This window comes from Ranitomeya variabilis, chromosome 6, assembly GCF_051348905.1.
Source record: "Ranitomeya variabilis isolate aRanVar5 chromosome 6, aRanVar5.hap1, whole genome shotgun sequence".
Taxonomy (NCBI): Eukaryota; Metazoa; Chordata; class Amphibia; order Anura; family Dendrobatidae; genus Ranitomeya; species Ranitomeya variabilis.
The window spans coordinates 346,449,362-346,462,026 of record NC_135237.1 but is presented as its reverse complement, the minus strand read 5'-3'; positions in this window follow the sequence as shown (position 1 = coordinate 346,462,026).

The following is a 12,665-nucleotide window of genomic DNA, read 5'->3' as shown; positions in this document are numbered from 1 at the left end:
CAAGTTTTGTGTGAGGCAACTTTTGCATGTGTTGCAACTTTTGTGCATGTGGCAATTTTTCTGCGTGTGGCAATTTTTCTGCGTGTGCAAGTTTTGCGTGTGGCGAGTTTTGCACGTGTGGCGAGTTTTGCATGTGGAGAGTTTTGCGCGTGGCGAGTTTTGAGCGGCGACTTTTGTGTTTCTACTTTTATGTGGCGAGGTTGGTGTATGTGTGGTGAAATGTGCACTGAGGGTGGTATATGTGTTCGAGCACGTGGTAGTGTGTGGCGCATTTTGTGTGTGTGTTCATATCCCCGTGGTGGTGTGATTATCCCATGTTGGGGCCCCACCTTAGCAACTGTACAGTATATACTCTTTGGTGCCATCGCTGTCATTCTTTAAGTCCCCCTTGTTCACATCTGGCAGCTGTTAATTTGCCTCCAACACTTTTCCTTTCATTTTTTCCCCATTATGTAGATAGGGGCAAAATTGTTTGGTGACTTGGAAAGCGCGGGGTTAAAATTTCACCTCACAATATAGCTTTGACGCTCTCAGGGTCCAGACGTGTGACTGTGCAAAATTTTGTGCCTGTAGCTGCGACGCCTCCAACACTTTTCCTTTCACTTTTTCCCCATTATGTAGATAGGGGCAAAATTGTTTGGTGAATTGGAAAGCGCGGGGTTAAAATTTCACCTCACAACATAGCCTATGACGCTCTCGGGGTCCAGACGTGTGACTGTGCAAAATTTTGTGGCTGTAGCTGCTACGGTTCAGATGCCAATCCCGGACATACATACATACATACATACATACACACACACACACATTCAGCTTTATATATTAGATATAACCATAGGATTAGTAATGGAAAAGTGTCTTACGGACGCCTCTCCATTACTAAGCCATAATAATACAAAGGTGACATCAACCCCACAAATATGAACTCCACTTGCCACCACCACAGGACAAGTGGGAAGAGCCGGGCAAAGAGCCAGAGTTGGCCCATCTGATAGATGTGCCTTTTCTGGGTTGCTGTGGGCTGCTATTTTTAGCCGGGGGGCATTTTCAGTCTTAGAATGCCAGCCCCAGATGTCTGCTTTAGGTTGGCTAGCTGTCAAAAACGGGGGAACCCATGCTGTTTTTTTTTAATTATTTATTTAAGTAATGAAAAAACGGCGTGGTGACTATTCTGTTCTTGATAACTAGCCTTGCTAACGCTGACAGCTGAGGGTTGCAGCTCACAGCTGTCAGTTTTGCCTGACTGGTTATTAAAAATACAGGGAAACCCACATTGTTATTTTTTTAAATTATTTATCTATTTTATTTGATAAATACTCTTAGCGTGTGTTCCCACATGTGGCACCAACTGTGCAATTTCTGCAGTGCAAAACACAAAATTCACAAAATCTTCAAATTTGGGAGAAAAGGGTAAAATCCAAAGTAACAGCTTAAGATGATTTCCTCTGTGGCATTTGGATGACTTCTTCTCAAGTCCTGGCATATTGCTACTGGTGGCAATAGTAATTGCCATTAGCTAGGAAATTACTTGATGACAAGATGCTCCTATCACTTGATATAAATTAATCTGTTTTTATTTCTACTACATTGTCCTAACTTTTTGTATATTGTGTTATGTTGTATAATTGTGAAATGGTTAACATTAGTTAGGATGCGTGACAAACATCAACCCTTAGCAGAAACCTAGGTTTCTTGAAGTTAACTACTCTAGTAACCCCCGGATGAGGCACGGAGGGTCGGAAGGAGGGGGGCATGACCGGGCAGGTTGCCAGTGACCAGGTGATTGGGTTTTTGGGAAAAGGCAGGGAGAATGACAAAGAAGGAGGGGGGGAGGAAGTAAAAGGATTGACAAAGGGGGAAATGACATAGGGGAAGTGACCTAGGCATGGGGGGGAAGGGGGGTCAAGGGGATAAAAGGATGCAGGGATTAGCCATAACCCTCTTTTCACTCCCAGGACGGCAGGACAACGAAGCCAACAGAAGCCTTTGAAGCAAGCAAGAAGACTTCTGGAAAGACAATGGACAGCAAGCAAGATACCACACCTCCTGGAGATTCAAGTGGAAGGACATTACAGAAATCCTCAGAACAACTACTCCCCTCATCATTTCACATGCACATTCCTTCAAACAAACAAAGAAGACAAGAAGCATGTCGGCTGCTTCAGGGAGTATAATATGGGGGATATAAGTATGGGGGATGCGGGTACATATATACAGTACACAATATACAATATAGTGTCTTCAGGCAGAAACAACATGGAGTTTTCCTGCTTGGGGTGTGTTCACACATAGCGGCATAGCTTGTAACTGTAAGATAATCCATGACTGCCAATCTGTACCAACTCTGGTGGATTTTGGTGCAGATTTGTGCTATTATTTGCCTCGCCTGGCACTCCTGTGGTAATGGTGGCCTGGTTCACCGGTGTCTGTGTTCTGGCAGACCAGAAGATGGCACAGGCCATACTACTCTCACCATGAGAGGTCCAGGGGGGTATACACAACATAAATGATCACACTGTGGATTTGTTATATATATATGTACAGTGTATATATATATATAGGATCATTATATCCTGGGAGATCTGTGTCCTCAGGGATCTCTATATGTTACCTGCCTCATGCGTCCCCGTGGCAGGGCTGCAGACACGGGTACATGTATAGTAATATATATAGACAATGCTGGTATATTATGTACTGCATGGCCCAGACTGGTACAGAAGGGATAGGACTCTGTCCTTGCGGACTTACATACTGGAAATATTCCTACATTATATATATATATATATATATACGTATATATATATATAGCAGTCTCCCTATCTGTTGTACCTCCTGAGCTATAATATATACAGGTGTCCCCCGGTACGTTTGGCTCTATATATGTATACTTTTACCCCAGACTTATGGCTGGCCCACAGGATATGGGTGGACTTAATAATAATAATAATAATAATAATAATAATGATGATGAAAAATGGTCTTTGTGTCACGCTGGCATGTCCGCGGCGCGTTGCAGTTGGGACACATTGTCATTGCGGTCCACAATCTAAATAGTTTATATGGCACTTCCTCTATATGTATAATCAGACCCTGAAAGTATAGTGCTACCCGGGGATATACATTATATATCCATACTCCAGAAGCCCAGTATATATGGCCAAGAGGCAGAGCCAAAAGGCTCCGTGTTTAGTGGGTATAGCCTCTGCTGCAACCAAGAAGCAGGGCCAAAAACACACATGCCAGCATTACCGAGGGCAGGCAGAACCCTAAGCAGCACGGTAGCCCAGTGGTTAAGACTGCTGCTTGCAGCAGGGGAGATCACGGTTCTAGTTCCACCACGGGAAGTAGCAAATGGAAGTGCAAAAATTTAAGGACATAACACTGCTGGCCATTACTAAGGGCTAGCAGAGACAAACAACAAGTTTTTATTTAACACCCTGGGAAATTAGGCAATTGCTTCAATTGCTAGGACAGGCAAGAGTCATGAGCGGTGCCTTTATCCTATATGGTTGACCGTAATATAGATGAATTATCGTAAAGTAGGTAATATAGTGGATGAGGAATTAGTCAACGCAGGACGCAGGGGTCTAATGGGTATAGTCTGATGTTATGGACTGTTATACTGACCAAGTCTTGTTTCTTTAAGGCTGTCTTCTGCACAAGTAGTAATCCAGTGCAATAAACTGAAGAGCGGTATATCTGATCGGGGGACCTTCAGTCCGGAGGAGTGACAAAAGGAAAAAGTGATCATGTGCATTAACACAAAGGACAATAGGCCTATTCCCAGTGCCCTCCAGCCACGGGAAGCAGCTAAGATGAGGGCGGTTTCAGACATTGGGCCCCGGAAGCAGAAGAAGCGGGCCTACCCTGCCCTCCCGGACTCTGGAGGGGGGCATCAGGGCTGCCAAGCCACTGATCAATTCATCCTTAGCAAGTAGCGCGTGAACGGCTTATCTTTGCACATGGCAGCTGGGGGAATACTGGTTGGGACTAGGGAGGGAGGACTTAACAGACAGGGATTTTTTATTGATGGGAATTAGGCAGGCCACGGTTGGTAAGTGGTCTACAGCGTAGAAAAAATCAATTAATTTCAGGGTTAGTGTTCGGGCTTCAACTGGGGAACAGAACGGACTTAAAAAAGAATTGTTTAGTAAGACAGGCCATTAAGGGTGTCCGGAAAGGAGAAAGCCAGGAAGGATAACAGACGGCCTGTGCCATTTGGTTTATTGGAGAACCTGGATTACATTTAGAAGCGGGGTGCATGTCACATTTTGAGGTGGGCCTGTTTAGCCTGGCATTCACATCAGCATTTTTCGGAGCAATGAGGATAGGGGAACTAGAAGCACCAGACGGAGCGAAGAGGTGGGGGCAATCTAGCTAAAGACATCATGGCTAGGCAGAAATTATTAGAGTTATATATCAGAAGAGCAAAAAAAAGGAAAAGGGTGCTAATGGAAAAGGTCAGCGGTTCTATCAGGTGTCCTTGGAAGTGTTTTATGATAGTCTTGGCCGCCAAGCCTCAGCGGGATGAACCGCTGCTATGTGACGAGGAGGGGTCCTTCTTGTCCAAGTAGCAATTTATTAAAGTATTCTGGAAATGCCTGGTAGGGACAGGCACGGATCCTGGCAAATACACGGGAAATCCTTTTGGATTGGGGGTGGCAACAGAGGCCGTGGTGGGGGACTGAGCCCGTGACCAATTATGTTTAATGGCCGGGGGAGTCCCAACGGAGTCTTACGTAGGACATCAGGTTATGAGGCAGCAATCTGTCCTGGATATGGTGCCCTGCAATAATTTCTTTTTGGTTTGTTACAAGACAAGGCCCGATCGTGATTTGGATTTTAGGACATTCATACGTTTTCTGAGGAGCACAGTGGGCCGACAGACGGACGGGTGGGAGACAGTTGGTTTTTGCAAGAGTAAGGGCGGTGATTAGGTGGCTGGGCGACAGGGGTTTAACATGGGGCCGGGTACTATACGAGTATCTTGGGCGGTATACCTTTAAGGGACTACAGATATATATTAGTAGTACGTGCAGGGGGTAATGACCTGAGACCCAGCTTGGAAAAATGACTGAGTTCCAACATTAGAAGGGATGTACGTCAGCTGGAATTAGCGTATCCAAGTATGAGGCTAGTGTGGTCTGACATGGTACCTAGAAGGAAATGGGGAGAGGGGCTGGCAATATGTCACGCAGGCTTAGATTCTACAGAAAGAGATTGCTGGTTAGGGGATAGAGTGCATTTGAACACTATAGGGATGGATTTGTGGATTGACGGCTTGTGAGAGGGGATACGGAGGGGGCCACAGCAGGGCGGTCTGGTGGGGTCTCGAGCACTTAAAGGGGGGTCAGGTGCTCTCGGTGTGGCGCTGGTGGGTCCTCGAAGCAGGCAAAAAAGTTCGGTATGGGGGGGTCTTGCATTGCGGGCCCCCCCTACAGTGGATGGTTACTGGTCTGGTGAGACTTGGGTGATACCTGACGAGGCAAGTCGGGGTCACATTATCATGGGACCCGGAGGGCCACCCGATGTTGGAGGTCGGGTGCGCGGTACCGATGGGTGGGTACCCGACGATGGAAGTCGGGTACAGGTTTAACGGTGTGGAGGCAACCTCTTCCCTCAAGTCATGGTGCTCCCGAGCCGGGAGGAAAACGCGGCGGGAAGTAAGGCTGGGGAAGAGGCAATGCCGACGGTTTAATAACCAGACCAGGATCGGGTTAGCTTCGAGGGCCCCACCAAGTGTTTTAATTAATATTAATATTATTATTATGATTAATAATAATAAATTGGCTGCTGTGGCCGTTATTATCCATAAGTACTGGTGTGGCGTGTTTATTCAAGGGGAGAAAAGGGAGAAGGTCACGGAAAGTCAACCTTGCCAAGGTCATGTTTTACACAACAATTACTATTAGGATAAATGACAATGGTGAATCACTTTAATGAGTCAATTACTCTTGTTCACATAAATCGTATCTCGACTTTGACCTTCACTGAATATTATCTAAAACATCATAGCGGTGAGTTACAATTTTTATTGATGCTTGGGTGACAATTACATTGGGTGTCTACAGGAGTATGGAAACTGAGGATCAGATCCACGTCATAGGAGGAGTTGTCAATATTACCAATGATATGGTTTACGTGATGCTACATCCACTTCAGTCAATGCTTTACTTACCAATCATTGGTATGTTGGTGGAGATCATATTAAATAAAGCTTTTTCAGTTGCACCAAGCTCGTTCAGACAAGTGTGTGAGAGGTGGGGATAGTACCTCATGAATCTCCAGTAAGCAATTCCATGTATTCATCTAGGCAAAACACCTGTGTAGGGCTGAAAGGAAAGATAAATGACGTGGGAGGAGTGGGATTTTATGAGAATACATTGCTGATGACTGTGCGTATGACATCAAGCAAGAGCGAAACTTTCTATTCCTGTCAAGCAATATTCTAAATAAGAGGATGGGGATTAGGTGTTCTAAAGATTTTCACTTCAGACTGTCTCCCTGTCTTTGTCAGCTTGTGTTACATAAATAATTAAAGGAAACACAAGGGCAATCACCTTTATGTAATACAATGCCTTGAAAAATTATCCATACCCTGAGAACTTTTCCACATTTTTTTTCACATTACACCCACAAATTTAAATGTATTTTATTAAGATTTTATGTGATATACTAACTCAAAGTATCAAGTATTTGTGAAGTGTAAAGGAAATGATGCATGGTTTTCTAATTATTTTAAAAATATAAATCTGAAAATTGTGACATGGATATTTATATTCAGGCCCCTATAGTCTGATATCCCTAAATAGAATCCTGAGTGACCAATTGCCTCCAGAAGTCTGTAATTTATTCACAGTACGACTAAAGCTGTTCAGAATATGGTTCAGAGGTTTTCAAAAGTAAGACCAAAGTGGCTGCACTAGAGGATTTGTTTATTTTCCATTACTCTGATGAATGGTCCTTTTACACTGAATAAAAAGCATTAATATCCAATACTGGGAGCTCAGCATAGAATATACAAGTCTGTTCTTCATGTGTGAAAAAAAATAATGCAGCAATCACCAGATGGATTGATTATTCCACAGTCCTTTTTATTTCATCCAAGTGAACAAGAGACTTGTGGGTCAAGGAGGCATGCAGGGAGCGTGCAGATGGACGGCGACCGTTTCGCGCAGTGAACGCTTCACACCTGGACCCATTGAAGCTATATATATATATATACACTATACAAAACTACTGTATAAAGTTTGAAGCTTTATATATAAAGCTTGCACCTATAAATATACAGTACAGACCACAAGTTTGGACACACCTTCTCATTTAAAGATTTTTCTGCATTTTCATGACTATGAAAATTGTACATTCACACTGAAGGCATCAAAACTATGAATCAACACATGTGGAATTATATACTTAACAAAAAAGTGTGAAACAACTGAAATTATGTCTTATATTCTAGGTTCTTCAAAGTAGCCACCTTTTGCTTTGATGACTGCCTTGCACACTCTTGGCATTCTCTTGATGAGCTTCAAGAGGTAGTCACCGGAAATGGTCTTCCAACAATCTTGAAGGAGTTCCCAGAGATGCTTAGCACTTGTTGGCCCTTTTGCCTTCACTCTGCGGTCCAGCTCACCCCAAACCATCTCGATTGGGTTTAGGTCTGGTGACTGTGGAGGTCAGGTCATCTGGCGTAGCACCCCATCACTCTCCTTCTTGGTCAAATAGCCCTTACACAGCCTGGAGGTGTGTTTGGGGTCATTGTCCTGTTGAAAAACAAATGATGATCCAACTAAACGCAAACTGGATGAAATAGCATGCCTGTCATGATCTCTGCAGGCAGAGATCATAGCAAGCCTATAGAGGGACAGGCTCTCGGAAGATGGAACTATACTGACCATGAACTAAGCCTGCCGCGCAACTAGAAATAGCCAGGTAGCATTTCCTATTTATTGCTAGATGCCCAGCTCTGGCCTAAGACCTAAATAGCTAGCAGAGGGAAATATAAGACCTGGCTCACCTCTGGAGAAATATTTCAAAGAAGACAGTAGCCCCCCACATATAATGACGGTGAGTTCAGATGAAACAACAAACGCAGCAGGAAAATAGTCTTAGCAAATTTGAGGTCCGATTACTAGATAGCAGAAGACAGATAGTATACTTTCATGGTCAGCAGAAAAACACTAACAAAACACCATCCAGAGATTACCTTAAACTCTGGCATTAACTCATAACGCCAGAGTAGCAATCCCTGATCAACGAGAGCTTTCCAGACACAGTAACAAAACTTCAGCTGTGAACTGGAACAAATAGGCAAAACGAAACATGGACAAAAGTCCAACTTATCTAGTAGTTGTCAGAAGCAGGAACAAGCACTGAGAGGCATCAGATAACATTGTTGACCGGCAAGAAACCACCAGAGAAATGAGCTTAAAAAGCGACACCCACTACTGATGGAACCAGGTGAAACAGGAAAGAGGATGACAAGTCCAATTCCACAGGCGGCCACCGGGGGAGCCCAGAATCCAAATTCACAACAGTACCCCCCCCTCAAGGAGGGGGCACCGAACCCTCACCAGATCCACCAGGGCGACCAGGATGAGCCCTATGGAAGGCACGAACAAGATCAGAAGCATGAACATCAGATGCATTGACCCAAGAATTATCCTCCTGGCCGTACCCCTTCCAATTGACCAGATACTGGAGTCTCCGTCTGGAAACACGAGAGTCCAAAATTTTCTCCACAACGTACTCCAACTCACCCTCAACCAACACCGGAGCAGGAGGCTCAACTGAAGGTACAACAGGTACCTCATACCTGCGCAATAACGACCGATGAAAAACGTTATGAATGGAAAAGGACGCAGGGAGGTCCAAACGGAAAGAAACAGGATTAAGAATCTCCAATATTCTATAAGGGCCGATGAACCGAGGTTTAAACTTAGGAGAAGAGACCCTCATAGGGACAAAACGAGAAGACAACCACACCAAATCTCCAACACAAAGCCGAGAACCAACACGACGATGACGGTTGGCAAAACGTTGAGTCTTCTCCTGGGACAACTTCAAATTGTCCATAACCTGCCCCCAGATGTGATGCAATCTCTCCACCACCGCATCCACTCCAGGACAATCCGAGGATTCCACCTGACCGGAGGAAAATCGAGGGTGAAACCCCGAATTACAGAAAAACGGGGACACCAAGGTGGAAGAGCTGGCCCGATTATTGAGGGCGAACTCTGCCAATGGCAAAAAAGCAACCCAATCATCCTGGTCAGCAGAGACAAAACACCTCAGATATGTCTCCAGGGTCTGATTAGTCCGCTCGGTCTGACCATTAGTCTGAGGGTGAAAAGCAGATGAAAAAGACAAATCTATGCCCATCCTAGCACAGAATGCCCGCCAAAATCTAGACACAAATTGGGTACCTCTGTCAGAAACAATATTCTCAGGAATACCGTGCAATCGGACAACATTCTGAAAAAACAGAGGAACCAACTCAGAAGAAGAAGGCAACTTGGGCAGAGGAACCAAATGGACCATTTTAGAGAAACGGTCACAGACCACCCAGATGACAGACATCTTCTGGGAAACAGGCAGATCTGAAATAAAATCCATCGAGATGTGTGTCCAAGGCCTCTTAGGAATAGGCAAGGGCAACAGCAGTCCACTAGCCCGAGAACTACAAGACTTGGCCCGAGCACAAATGTCACATGACTGCACAAAGACTCGCACATCTCGCGACAGGGAAGGCCACCAGAAGGATCTTGCCACCAAATCCCTGGTACCAAAAATTCCGGGATGACCTGCCAATGCAGAAGAATGTACCTCAGAGATGACTCTACTGGTCCAATCATCCGGAACAAACAGTCTATCAGGCGGACAACGATCCGGTCTATCCGCCTGAAACTCTTGCAAGGACCGCCGCAGATCAGGAGAAACGGCCGACAAAATTACTCCCTCCCTAAGGATACCTGTGGGTTCAGCATTACCAGGAGAGTCCGGGTCAAAACTCCTAGAAAGGGCATCTGCCTTAACATTCTTAGAACCCGGTAGGTATGACACCACAAAATTAAAGCGAGAAAAAAATAAAGACCAGCGCGCCTGTCTAGGATTCAGGCGCCTGGCAGTCTCAAGATAAATCAAATTTTTGTGGTCAGTCAATACCACCACCTGATGCTTAGCCCCCTCTAGCCAATGGCGCCACTCCTCAAACGCCCACTTCATGGCCAAAAGCTCCCTATTCCCAACATCATAATTCCGCTCTGCGGGCGAAAATTTGCGAGAAAAGAAAGCACAAGGCCTAATGACGGAGCAGTCGGAACCTTTCTGCGACAACACTGCCCCAGCTCCGATCTCCGAAGCGTCAACCTCAACCTGAAAAGGCAGATTCACATCAGGCTGACGTAACACAGGGGCAGAGGCAAAACGGTGCTTAAGCTCCTGAAAGGCCTCTACAGCATGAGGGGACCAATTAGCAACATCAGCGCCATGTCTGGTCAAATCAGTCAGTGGTTTAACGACATCCGAAAAACCAGCAATAAATCGGCGGTAAAAGTTGGCAAAGCCCAAAAATCTCTGAAGACCCTTAAGAGAGGAGGGCTGAGTCCAGTCACAAATAGCTTGCACCTTGACGGGATCCATCTCAATGGAAGAGGGAGAAAAAATATACCCCAAAAAGGAAATTTTCTGGACCCCAAAAACGCACTTAGACCCCTTCACACATAAAGAATTAGACCGCAGAACCTGAAAAACTCTCCTGACCTGCTGGACATGAGAGTCCCAGTCATCAGAAAAAATCAGAATATCATCCAGATATATTATCATAAATTTATCCAGAAAATCGCGGAAAATATCATGCATAAAAGACTGGAAAACTGAAGGGGCATTAGAAAGACCAAAAGGCATGACCAAATACTCAAAGTGGCCCTCGGGCGTATTAAATGCGGTCTTCCACTCATCCCCCTGCCTGATCCGCACCAAATTATACGCCCCACGAAGATCAATTTTAGAGAACCACTTAGCACCCTCTATACGAGCAAACAAATCAGTAAGCAATGGCAATGGGTATTGGTACTTAACAGTGATCTTATTCAGAAGCCGATAATCAATACATGGTCTCAAAGAGCCGTCCTTTTTTGAGACAAAGAAAAACCCAGCTCCCAAGGGAGAAGAAGATGGACGAATATGTCCCTTTTCCAAAGACTCCTTTATATATTCCCGCATAGCAGCATGTTCCGGCACAGACAGATTAAACAAACGACCCTTTGGATATTTGCAACCCGGTATCAAATCTATGGCACAATCGCACTCACGGTGCGGAGGTAACGACCCAAGCTTGGGTTCGTCAAAGACGTCTTGATAATCAGAGAGGAACTCAGGGACTTCAGAGGGAATGGACGACGAAATAGAAACCAAAGGTAAGTCCCCATGAATACCCTTACATCCCCAGCTCAACACAGACATTGCTCTCCAGTCCAAGACTGGATTGTGAGACTGCAACCATGGCAATCCCAGTACCAAATCGTCATGTAAATTATACAGCACCAGGAAACGAATAATCTCCTGGTGATCCGGATTGATACGCATGGTTACTTGTGTCCAGTATTGTGGTTTATTATTAGCCAATGGGGTGGAGTCAATCCCCTTCAGAGGAATAAGAGTCTCCAAAGGCTCTAAATCAAAACCACAACGATTGGCAAAGGACCAATCCATAAGACTCAGAGCGGCGCCAGAGTCAACATAGGCGTCCGTGGCAATGGATGACAAAGAGCAAATCAGGGTTACAGACAAAATAAACTTAGACTGAATGGTGCCAATGGAAACAGACTTATCAAGCTTCTTTGTACGCCTAGAGCATGCTGATATAACATGAGTAGAATCCCCACAATAGAAGCACAATCCATTCTTCCGTCTAAAATTCTGTCGCTCGCTCCTGGACAGAATTCTATCACACTGCATACTTTCTGGCGTCTTTTCCATAGACACCGCCAGATGGTGCACCGGTTTGCGCTCCCGCAGACGCCTATCAATCTGAATAGCCATTGTCATGGACTCATTCAGACCTGCAGGCACAGGGAACCCCACCATAACATCCTTAACGGCATCAGAGAGACCTTCTCTGAAAGTTGCCGCCAAGGCGCACTCATTCCACTGAGTAAGCACAGACCATTTACGGAATTTTTGGCAGTAAACCTCAGCTTCGTCTTGCCCCTGAGATAGTGCCATCAAAGTTTTTTCTGCCTGAAGTTCCAAATGAGGTTCCTCATAAAGCAAGCCCAAGGCCAGAAAAAACGCATCCACATCGCGCAACGCAGGATCCCCTGCTGGCAATGAGAAGGCCCAATCTTGAGGGTCACCCCTGAGCAAGGAAATCACAATCCTAACCTGCTGAGCAGGGTCTCCAGGTGAACGAGACTTCAGGGACAAATAAAGCTTACAATTATTTCGGAAATTCTGGAAGCTAGCTCTATTCCCTGTGAAGAACTCCGGCAAAGGAATTCTCGGCTCAGATACTGGAGCATGTACCACAAAATCTTGTAAATTTTGTACTTTCGTGATGAGATTATTCAAACCCGCAGTTACACTCTGAAGATCCATTATTGTCAGGTGCACACAGAGCAATACAGAGATTAGGAGGAGAGAGAGAAAAAAGACTGCAGCAAGGC